The sequence below is a fragment of the Rhamphochromis longiceps genome, linkage group LG3 (genome assembly GCF_057381845.1).
Source record: "Rhamphochromis longiceps isolate RC_006_pf linkage group LG3, R_longiceps_female_GT1.1, whole genome shotgun sequence".
Taxonomy (NCBI): Eukaryota; Metazoa; Chordata; class Actinopteri; order Cichliformes; family Cichlidae; genus Rhamphochromis; species Rhamphochromis longiceps.
In genome coordinates, this window is record NC_140559.1 from 63,413,188 (window position 1) to 63,425,674 (window position 12,487).

Below are 12,487 nucleotides of genomic sequence, written 5' to 3' on the forward strand. Positions count from 1 at the left end.
TTCAAACTGTTCTAAAAGTCTTTTGATTCAAATCTGGGGCTGTGTTATTGAAAGAAGCAGAGAAATCGATGAACTGAAGTCCTTTACTCTCTACATGTTTGACAATCAGGTGAAGTAGAATCAAAAGCACGTCCTCCACTCCTCTATTGGGCTTATGTGCAATCTGCATTGAATCAAGCTGAAGTTCAGTGTCTTCCATAATCACATTTCTGATGATTTTTTCAAAGACTGAGGTGAGGGCAGCAGGCCTGAAGTCGTTTAGAACTTTTGGACGACTAGATTTAGGACCAGGAACCACAACAGCTTCTTTCCAAAGAGAGGGCATGAACGATTTATTCAGAATAACCTAAAATATGGGACTGAGTTGTCTGTGACGGTTCTCAGTCATCCAGGTCATTGTAGACTAAGGAGCTTGCAAAGAAAAGCGTCTGGACTTCTTTGAGTTGCTGTAAGACGTTTCATTTCATTTCATTTTTTTCATTTCATTTCATTTTTATTTATTTCACACTTGGTACTACAAATCAAACAAAACAACCACATCTTCTGTCAACAAAACCCAACAACCATGTGTGAAAAGGAGCAGGAAGAAGAAAATATTCTTATTAAACCCTGCCCCCTATCTACCATCGAACTTATATCACCGGTGGGCACCAAAAATCAGGAACAAACTAATATTGACATTTCTCTCCGGTCGAATCCCAAACCAACATCACATTCATTCGCATTCTTCATACTGAGTTATCGTTTTAAACATATAACACTTTTTAAAACATTGTAAATTTATACAATTCTTTAAATTATAATGAAGTGAATTCCACAGTCTTATACCCCTAACCGTTGTGCTCATTAATCTTTGTGTAGTCCTGGCTAACTGATGTTTAAAATAAAATTTCCTTCTATTCTCTTCTCCCCTTGAACACATCAAAAATACTCTTTGTAACTTAAAAGGCAAAATATTATTTTTAGCCTTAAACATAATTAATAATGTCCGTAATTTCACTAAATCTCCTAATTTTAATAATTTTGATTCTATAAATAATTTATTTGTATGTTCTCTATATTTAACATTATGAATTATTCGTATAACTTTCTTCTGTAATAGGTTTAAAGGTTTTATGGTATTCTCATATGTATTCCCCCAAACTTCAACACAATAGTTGATATATGAAAAAAACAAAGAAAAATATAAAATACGCATTGTTTTATAATTTAATAAATCTCTTATACTACCCAAAATATAAATACTTTTGACCATTTTCTTTCTAATATGTTCAATATGAGATTTCCATGTCAAATTCTCATCCACTATTACACCCAAAAAACGAAATTCAGTAACTCTTTCAATCAATTCTTCCTCTATAAACATAATGACTTTATCCTCCTTTACACGATTGCCAAATATCATATATTTCGTTTTTGTCAGATTCAAAGATAATTTATTTACATCAAACCATTTTTTTATTCTTAACATCTCAGAAGTCATAATTTCAACCAAGTCTTTCAAATTCTCTCCAGAACAATAAAAATTTGTGTCATCTGCAAATAAAATCGAATTTAACCTTTTAGATACGTCACAAATATCATTAATATATAAATTAAAGAGTTTAGGTCCCAAAATAGAACCTTGAGGAACACCACATACAATCTTCAGTCTTTCAGAAGTATTGCCAAAATAATAAACATATTGCAACCTATTCTCTAAATAACTCATTAACCAATTCAATGCTACTCCTCTCACTCCATAGTTATACAATTTAGAAATCAAAATAGAATGTTGTATCGTATCAAAAGCTTTTTTTAAATCAACAAATACTCCCACTGTGTATTTATTATGATGTGTTGCAGATGAAATATCTTCAATAAAAGTCAACAACGCTAATGCCGTTGACCTATTTTTACGAAATCCAAATTGGTTTTCATGTATTAGTTGATATTTTTCAATAAAACTATCAAGTCTTTGTGCAAAGAGTTTTTCTAGCAATTTTGAAAACTGTGATAAAAGAGACACTGGCCTATAATTATTAAAACTATGCTTATCTCCTGATTTATATAATGGTATTACTTTTGCCACTTTCATTCTGTCAGGGAATACTCCTGACTATAGCGAAAGATTAAAAATATAACAGAGAGGAGTACTTATACAATCTATTGTCTTTTTAATTATGACCATGTCTATACCATCACAATCAGTAGATTTTTTATCTTTACAATTTTTTACAATTGCTACTATTTCTTTTATGGTAGTATCGGCTAAGAATATGGAATTAACCATTCTATTATCACCTATCCAGGCTTCCTCATCTCCTGGGTCATCATTTTTCCTGATTAGATTTGCTAAAGTAGGTCCAACATTTACAAAAAAAGAATTGAATTCGTTTGCTACTTCGGTCTTATCTTTAACAACTTGATTATTATTAATAAAATAATTAGGCCGAACTTTGGGTGTGTTCTTATTACCCAATACCTCTTTAAAAATATTCCAAATGCCCTTAATATTATATTTTATATATATATATATATATTATATATTAATAATATTATTTTTGTTTTCCTGAAAAACTTTATTATAGTAATCTTTCTTTCTTTCACCTCTCATCTGAGAAGCTTCTTCAGTTCTAAGGGTCAGTTGGTGGGGAGTCCCAGATTTAAACCCAGTGGGAGTTTCCCCCCAAAGAGGGACAAAGGACCCCCTGATGATCCTCTACGTAATCACATGAGCCAAGGTGTGAAAGCGGGTGGGGGTCCTAATCAGCCAGGGTTTCGGGTGAGCTCATTGTGAAACCTGGCCCCACCCTATCATGTGATTTCCTGAGGTCAGATGGCCCAGGATGTGAGTGGGCGTTAAGGCGTCTGGGGAGGGAACTCAAAACTGGATTATAGATTATTTATATTATATATTGATATTATTTATCTGAATATTTATTTATCATAACTCTGTTTCTACACTCACTTTATATGAGTGCTTGTTGTTTCTTGTATATTTGCTGCTATGACGACTCAGTTTCCCTCCTGGATTAATAAAGTTTCTCTGATTCTGAAATACAGTGAGCCATTATATTTGTAGTTTCTAACTAACAATATAAAGGCTCTGCAACCGATAGAGCCACAGCACGTCCCACTGGCAGCTGAAGGAGCTTTTATACAAAGGACTTTGTAATTGAAGCTTTATTTATACAGGTCGGCTCATTGAGACTCAATGTCTCATTTACAAGAGAGACCTGTTCCAGACACACATATTAAAATTACAACAATAAGAGAAAAGTTTGTGTAATGTACTCAGTCACATTAAAAACGAGAACAAGTTCCCAGAGATGGTTTCACAAAAACATGTGTACGTCTTTTGAAGTCTGCAAGTGAAATCAACGGAGAGCCTTAAATCCTTCGGTTATGTTTTCCATGAAGACGGAGCAGAAAAGGAGAACGCCTTCTTCCCAAGCTCTGCATGAACTGATGGAACAGTGGATGTAATGATGTCCTGAGACTGCAGGCTGTGACTAAACTGTTTGCCTAACATGTACTCTGATGAATAGGAGGCAGTAACCCAGAAACAGATTGATAGATAAAATGATACTAATGGACCATCCTGTGTAAGACCAATGAGGACCAGTTAACCAGAGAACACAGAGTATAGTGGTGTTCTTCTGTTGTAGAGAAAGATTAAAAATATAAGACACTGGCTCAGCTATGATATTTGCAGCCAAGTGCAAGAAGGAAGGAGAACGATTGTGAGGACGAGTTTCTGGTGTTGGGGCTATTCAAAGCCTTACAAACCTCTTCTACTGTGACAGGTGTGAAGGAAAAGGTATCAGTAAGCAGGAACTACGAGCAGAGTTGTGTGCAAGAGGTTTACCATCAGATACTGTGCTGAACAAAGAGCAAGAAGCAACAAAGTGTTTGTTAAAGCAACATTTCAGTTTTGTCTGACACAGGAGTGGAGTCGATATTTAAGTGAGGAGGAAGCTCTGAGGAGTCACAGCTGGCAGAGACACTTTATAGTTTGCCAAAACCTCCTACGGTCGTTTGGACTGTCAGTCGTTAAAGTAAAAAATAGTTACATCTTGATGATGGAGGCAGTAATCCGAATACACAGCTAATGAAAACGTAGCCAATCAGCATCAGAGCCAGACTTCCTGCCCAGGCCTGGTTTCTCTCATGTAGGAGATCGGCCGGTACTGAACCAAACCAGGCCTGTCCCGACCTTTCACCCTGACCTGGCAAAAAGGGGCGTGTCTGTCCACAAAGTAGACACAACTCTCCTGTAAATGTTCCCAAACTGACATTGTCAGCCTGTTTAATACGACCCCAGTTCAAACTGATGCGGGCTCGGAGCGTGAGATTTTAGTGTTTCTCACAGCACCAACTATGCAGTGATCACTCAGGTCGTTGGCAAAAACTGCAGATGTGGAAAACTTACGCAGCATATTAGTTAAAAAAGGTCAATAAGAGCAGATTTATCTGGGTGTTTAGGATCAAGGCGTGTGAGGCTTTAAATAATTTGAGTTTTTAAAACAAGCAGCGTGCCTTAAAATCATCAGACACAGAAGAAAGCCAGTCCCAATGAAAATCATCCATCTGAAAGACGTCATTAAAATGCAGCTCAGATAAAAGTTGAACCAGAGACGGTGATGTGCTGGGGGAAGCAGGTGGAGGCTGATAGCAGCCAACAACAGTCTGATTTCCAAACAGATCAATAGTTAAGGCCAAGATTTCAAATGGCTGAGGTGCAGATGGAGAGAACAAGACTTGAGCAGCAAGACAGAGCTTCACATAAACTTCCAGACCTCCGCCTTTTCTGGGACAGTCTGAGAGCTAAATGTTAAATCCATCAGTTGCTACGTTTTTATCCAGTAAAGATTTGGAAAGTCTCAGAAACAACAACGATACCAGCACCGCTTGAACAGCCCAGATTCCAATCATATCCATGTTAGGAAGCACACGACGTGATGCACGTGTAACCCAGACAGTTTTTAACATCTGCTGGTGTTTCACATTCAGCCAGAGGCCCAGGGTTAGGTTGGATACCAGACAATAATAAAAGCATCGTTATTAGACTCTAGAGCTCGTTTATAGCTGACACCACATGTAGAGTTTAAGTTCACACAGAGACGATGACATTTTTCTACAACCAGCAAACAATAAACAAGAAATGTAACAAGAGTTTCAGAAGAAGCTGTTTTACAGAGAAATGATTCCCTGAAGACAAAATTATTATTATCATCTTTATTTCTCCAGGTGAAAATTTAATTGAGATTAAAAATGTTGTTTTCAAGAGAGACCTGGCATCATGGCAGCAAGAGTCAGAAATACATCATAATTCAAACAAATACAAAATAGGAAAAACATCCTACATAAACTTCATAAAGTTTCATTAACAGACTTTGAACAATGGACTTCAAACTTCCCCCCAAAACAACAGAAACACATTTGAAGACAATGAATGACATTTATCCCTCTAAAGAAGGACTTAGACTACGATTTAATATGAATGAGAACATGTTCATAAATGGATGCAACCAAAGATTTCATCAATCCCTGATTTAGAGACAACAGAACATTTGGTTTGATTTCACAAGATAAGAATGACGACTGAGTTGGAAGATTGTTTTACGTTTAGTCAAATCTTTCATACATAAAGTCAGATTACAAAATCATCCCCTAAGTTTGTTGTTTTATTCAAGGAATTGAAATTATGGAGAAAATCTGTGAAATGACTTAAAGAAAACAAACCACAAAAACTCCAAGATGCTCTAAACCCCCTGGTTTAGGTCGGACACCTTTCTGATGATGAGTGCATCTAACATTTCCTCAGAAGTCAATGTGCCATATGATTGCATTAGCAATAAATCACACACTATATAGAACCACTTCATAGGATTATATTTGTGCGCAGATGTTTGCAGCTATCAGCGAATATTTATCAGCTATTTTGAAACAAAGAAAGACTTTTTATCCATAACAGCAAATGAACTGTACAACAGAAAATACAAATGCTATTTATGGTCACCTCACAACAATGATAAGAAAAATAAACTGGGCCAATATGTCATGTTTCTTAATACAGAGACACACATGTTAATGTGATCTCTGGTCTCCTCTGAGTGGGAGTTATTATAACTGACTGTAAAAAGTCAGCACAAGGAAAATAAACTGCACCTAAACTTGGTTTATATCTGACCCAGACAGACTGCAGGTCATAACTTCTTACCTGAAGTTCAGTTCACCTGACACTCGGACCGGCGGCCGCCTCAGGTCTCTGCTCCTCCTGCCTCCCCTTTCCCTCATCCACCTGCTGCCTCTGTGGAAGCTCCGCCATAGCCACCACCAAACAACTGACTTATTTTTACACATCGACCAGCATCCAGCCAATCCGCCATCTTTCATTGTTTATACCGTTACAAAAAAATAAAAAAAACATCATCGGCCCATTAAAAACGAAAAATCACCATCAGTATGCCCGATGGCCAGTCCAGCTATGGTCGTGCCATCAGTTAACCCTTCACGTGGCAGCTGTGACACGCGTGCCCAGGGTTGCCGACCCCTGCTCTAAAGCATCTGATTTGGATTCCTGAGATCAAATATATTTTCCTTTGTGTTTGTTTTCTTCTCATTTGTGGCTTTAATGTAGTGTTACATCCTGTTTGTTTGCTTCCCTCTGTATACATGTCCAGATTCACTGTTATGTTTCTATTCTTACATTGCTGTGTGATCACTGTTCCCTCTGCTGACTGATGTGACCTTTTGTATCTCACACTGATACTTGTCATATTTGTATCTGCGCCTAAAAGATAAAAAGTTTTCCACGCTAAAACACAGCTCCACCTCCTGCAGTTCTCCCTCTGAACCACTAGATGTCTCTGTTATCTAAATGAAGACGTGCAGCACAGCAACCACAGCAGCGCTCAGATCACACGTGTCCTGTTATTATGTATAAAAGCATGAAACAGGTGAGACAGGTGGGATCAATATTAATGTTGTGGAAATATATGAAAAAGCAACAGAAGAGTGAAAACATTTCGTGTTTCTAGAAAGATCTTTCAGCTCACAGCTGCTCACAGACTGTATTTACAAGTGACAAACTGCAACTCTACAGTACATCTACAGTATATATCAAATATATTCTGTATTCAAATCTATTGAGTGATGTTTGAAAGTCTTTCCAGGTGAGTTTGATCCAGGAGGGTCTGAAGCCAGAGTCAGACAGAGACTGTGCAGAGACTGTAGAAGGACAGAGCAGCAGCAGAGCAGTCCAGATACACTGATGATCCTCTGTCAGATCCAGAGGGACACACAGGGATGATGCTGGACTCTACATTGTGTCTGACAGTGGAGCTGTTCTCAGAGCAGTTCACTCTGCAGCACTGACAGTCATCTGCACTTCTTCTCATTCCTCTGTCAGTCACTGCTGGATGAAGCTCTCCTCTCCACCTCCCAGTAACATGGCCCAGTCAGAGCGTCTCTACACACAAGCTGCTGCTACTTCAACCTCTCTGGATCATCAGGACACAGCTCCTCCTCTCTCAGCACACACACCGTCCTGTTTACCATCATAGCCTCCACCTGCAGAGAGAAGAAGGAAGAGCAGAGGAGATAAACGAGTGTTTCCAGAGACTCTTCATCAGCTGTCAGTCAGTGATGCAGCACATCCAGTATAAAGAGCAGCAGGGACTTCAGTGCTGGGACTGTACTAGGACTCATTGTTGCTTCACTTTTTCTAATCTTTGGATTTTTATTGAAGTTGATGAAAATGTTTTTCCCTCCTAGTTTGAGTTTGGACTTTCATTCATTAGAAGAACCTTGGTGTGTCCACTCTGAGCTCTGTAGGAACCCCAACAACAAGCCCAACAATCCAGATGGACGGTTCCAGCTGTTAACTGGAGGAATTCCATCCAAACATCTGCTCTCACTAAATTCTTCCTCACCTACAGACTGTGTTCTTCACTGCTTTAAACTTGGAAATGAATGCAGTCATTGGTCTGCGTGCTGCTTTGTTCAGAGAGCTGATTGGCTGTTGACAGCGTTTGATCAGAGCGTGTCAGCCGTTACTATGGTGACCATAAAGGTCAGAAACAGGAAGTGTTTGTGTCCAATCCTGAAGCCTGTCACCATTCTCCTCTCACAGCTTCACTGAGAAGCTGCAGCTTTACAGGAAACACTGGATCTTTGTTTCATACTGACTGTGTTTAGTACAATACTGCTGACAGCACCACCCACTCACTCCATCACTCTACTTACACCAGAGTCTCCAGTCTGTAGTCTGGACTCTGCTGAAGATCAGACAGCTGCTTCACATCTGGATGCTTCAGGTTGTTCCAGCTCAGGTCCAGCACTCTCAGATGGGAGGGGTTGGACTTCAGTGCTGCTGCCAGATAATCACAGCTGATCTTTGACAAACCACAGCCCCTCAATCTGTATAAAGAATGAAAGATGTAAGTTTATTAGACAAAGTGTGAGCTTGAAATCATTCAGTGTTTCATCATGTGTTCAGAGCTGAAGAAGGTTCAGAATGTAGAAGTTTAGAAAATGGAAACTCCAAACAGCTGAAGCCAACAGGAAGCAGCTTCAAACAGGAAACTGTGCAGAGTTTCAGACTATATGTCCTGATGCAGCCAGTTGGATTTTGGAGATTTGAATCTCTGTTCTGTGACTAAGTCCTTGAATCATTTCTTCCAGTTGGTCCAACAAGACAGACTAAGTGTTGGACATGTGTTGTGGCTCCATTAGGGGAGCTTCTAAATGTGATGTGATGGCCCCTCTGGGTCTGTCAGGTCACAGCACTGAAGAGAGCTCAAACTGGGCACACAGTTGTTCCAGTCTGGACCAAAGACTCTATACTGGGACTGAGGGACTGCTTTGACTGCACCCACTGGGACTTTTTAAAGGCTCATGTTCTCACTTAGATCATCGATTTCTACTTACATTTCTTTCTGGGAAAAATGGGGATTACTTTGGAAACAGGAAGCATTTTCCCCAATAAGCAGCCCTGGATTAGTAAATCACTCCAACATGTTCTCAGGCAGAAGAAGCTGTCTTGTTATGAGGGAGAGAAGAAAAAGATTGAGGCACAGAAACTTGTTGAAAGAGAGATAAAGCAGCTAAAATCAGGTGTAAAAGTAAAGCAGAGGATGAGCTGAATAAAGGACACTCAAGGCTGGCTTGGAAAGGAATGAAGTCCATGGTGGGGATGCAGAACAAGGAGCAAAGATGAATGTGATGCTGAATCAGCAGAAGACTTGGACTCATTTGATTCCAGCTTTGATATCATTGATTTCAATGAAGAGCTTTGTGATTGTAGCAAAGGGCTGGTAGCTCTGAGAGTCCCACTGATGAGGTGTTTGTGTGGAAATCTCTTAGTGGGACCAAAGAGAGAAAAAGCCCTGGTCCTGATGCTGTGGGAGGGAAATGATTGAAGTGTGCTGTGAGGAACTGACTGGGAGGTTTTCACACATTTTCCAGTCCTCCTTGGAACAACAGGAAGTTCCCAGCATATGGAAACAAAGGTTAAGTGTCCTATGGCACTCAGTGATGATGGTGCTGTGGCCCCACCACCTCCACCTCTTTGTAAAGGAACTAACTGTAATCTGAAGCTTCAAATGGAACTAAGACTTCCTCCACTAGGTGGCAGTGTCTGATGAGAAAGTGTTAGTGGAGCTGGCCTGGAGTCAGAAACAGGAAGATGCAGGATTTGGGCTGAAATGGGGAAAAGTGGTTCGCACTAGTGCCTTAAAGCAAGAAGGTTGTAGGTTGAAGCTTGTTGGCCTTTCTGTGGAGGTTGGATGTTCTCCCACAGTCCAATGAAATGCTGCTTAGGTTCATTGGTGCTTCTAAATTGGCTGTAGGTGTGGATGTGAGAGAGTGCTTCTCTGTCTCTCTCTGTTGGCCCTGTGATGGACTGCTCACCTGTGCAGGTGGACCACGCCTCTTGCCCTATGACAGCTAGGGCACAGGCTGCAGCCCTGTGAGCCTAAGCTGAATAAACAGTTAGCAAAAATGATCCATAGATGGCCTGAAATCCCCCAGTTAGCAGTTTGGTAGATAGCTATGACATGCTAATCCCATCCAGCAGCTGTATTCTACCTGTAAGCTGATCCCTGCTGAGCCAAAGCACTTTTTCATATACAAATTACAACCTTTAATAGAAACCTATTGGTCAGCATCTTATTAGCCTGCTGTTAGCTTCATTCCACAGAAAACTGAGAGAAACTAACAGAGTTGATAAAGAATAAAGAGAAATGTGCTGATTTAAAGCCTTTGAAGTGCTTCAGATGATCTCTGTCCACTTCTGTCCACTCATTCATTCATGTAAGCTTTCTAATGCAGCTTTGATCTTCACAGTCTGCTTCATGAAACTCATTCTAACCCTGAATGTCAGAGTGTTCCTCCTTCTCTTTCCCATCATTCATGCTGGCAGTGGAGGAGATTTGGATGTTGGACTGTGTTTTGGATGATGTGTGTATGTTTGTGTTGGACTGCTGTCTGTAAAGCAAACACACATTTTGCTTTGGATTTCAGTGTCAGACAGATTTTAAGGTGGAATGAAAAGTTGGAGAGTTTCACAGTGAATTATCCAGTGGAGGATTTTTCTTCTTCTTTGAAGGTTTGAAATGTGAACATTGTTCTGTTGCAGTCAATGGACTAAACCAGAGAAGAAGAAAACAGACTTTACCATGAAGATCCTCAGTGTGGATCAGTATAATATCAGCTTGATGTCTGCAGTTTAGTGTCAGCACAACTTTCACATCATATTCATCTCAGCACAACTAAAACATGCTGACTGACCTCAGAGTTTCAAGTCCACATCCTGGACTCTCCAGGAAACCACACAGATGCTTCACTCCTGAATCCTGCAGCTTTTTCTTGTTAGTAAACCACAGATCCTGCAGGTTGTTGTTGTAAATTGAAGAACAGCTACTCAGGTCCAGCTGTCTCAGATGGGAGGGGTTGGACTTCAGTGCTGCTGCCAGATAATCACAGCTGATCTCTGACAAACCACAGTCCCACAATCTGTATAAAGAATGAAAGATGTAAGTTTATTAGACAAAATGTGAGCTTGAAATCATTCAGTGTTTCATCATCTGTTCAGAGCTGAAGAAGGTTCAGAATGTAGAAGTTTAGAAAATGGAAACTCCAAACAGCTGACAGAGTTCATACGCCTTTGTCAGGGTCAAATTCAAGCAAGACCATGTGAAAATTAAAACACATCATCCTAGGTGAACTTAAACACCTTTGTTCCCCTTTTGTTAAGACATAGAAAAGTACACCACACAAAAATACTGCAAAAGGAAACGGTCGCCTTATATACATAGTGTATAAACTCAAAAAGCACATTTCACTTCAAATTAAGATTAAGGCTTTGAACAGATCACATAGTTCAGTTCAACATATAAGACTTTAAGAATGCACAAGCATCTACTTAAAATCTATTTAATTTATCATCCATGATATTATTTTGTACAATTCCAATGTATTTTGTTCATCTCCCTTAAATAAACAGGCAGTCTTAAAGTATGAAATATTCATATACAAACACATATAAATGTGTGTACTGTCTCAGTGGCTGATAGTACCCCACAGGCCTCAGTGTGAGCTTGAAGACATTTATAATGTTTAAGTAGTTTAATGTGCAGGTGCTGACGATAAACACATTTTGAATGAAAGCCGGGGAACTTTGGTAGCACAGAAACAAGTGGCTATTCTTTGTGACTATATGGATCACTCACAATACCATTATTTCACACAAAGGCACCAAATTAATACTCAAAAAAGCTGCAGCAATACACACAAATATAAACAGTACTTGGTGACAACTTTGCTTTTAGCCTTTAACCCTTCTTGACTACTTTTGATGTGGCCTCTATATTTTACCTTTAAAAACAGTTTATCTTGCCAATCTGTTATTTTCTCATTTTGACCAACTGTATCAGCACAATTTATCTAAATTCAGACAAAATTTAAAATACAAGTAGAAAGTGATATTTTGACTGTAAAAACCACACACATGTTTAACGAATCATCTTCATAACTTGAAATGCAAATAGAGATTGTACATTTTTAAAAATACGCACACGTTTTGCAAACAACAAAGTTATATGGTACTATTTACCAAAACATGCAGCCAAGGCTCAGACGTTTTTCATATAATCATTTCAAACTATTTACAGAACAATCAGGTGTCAAACAATAGTTTGTGTCACTCTAACACATATGAGAACAGCACAGGGATAAACCTGCAGGTCTGACAGCAGGTGTGTCACTCAGCGTTTACACTGCAATCTGCCTTTGTTGGCTTTAAGGCAGCAACTGTGACGATCACTAGTAGAACTGACACACAAAACAACAGCTACACACTAAATACACAAGACAACAAACTAACTTGAGACCAAACACGGTAAACGTCACAAATCTCTCACGTATCAAAACTCTCTCTCTCTTTCGCTCACTCGCTCTCTCTTGCCGGTCACTCCTAAAACTTCCCCCTTTTGCTAAACAA

At 39.3% G+C, this 12,487-nt stretch overlaps 2 protein-coding genes across 2 annotated transcripts in view; both read right to left on the minus strand.

Annotated features, from left to right (window-relative positions):
- LOC146675685 (protein NLRC3-like) overlaps positions 1–12,487 on the minus strand; it is a 388,198-nt gene that overhangs the window by 250,242 nt on the left and 125,469 nt on the right. The window lies entirely within an intron of this gene.
- The window catches only part of LOC146675695 (protein TANC1-like), a 407,338-nt gene that overhangs the window by 11,823 nt on the left and 383,028 nt on the right, over positions 1–12,487 (minus strand). The gene's annotated exons all lie outside the window — the stretch shown is intronic.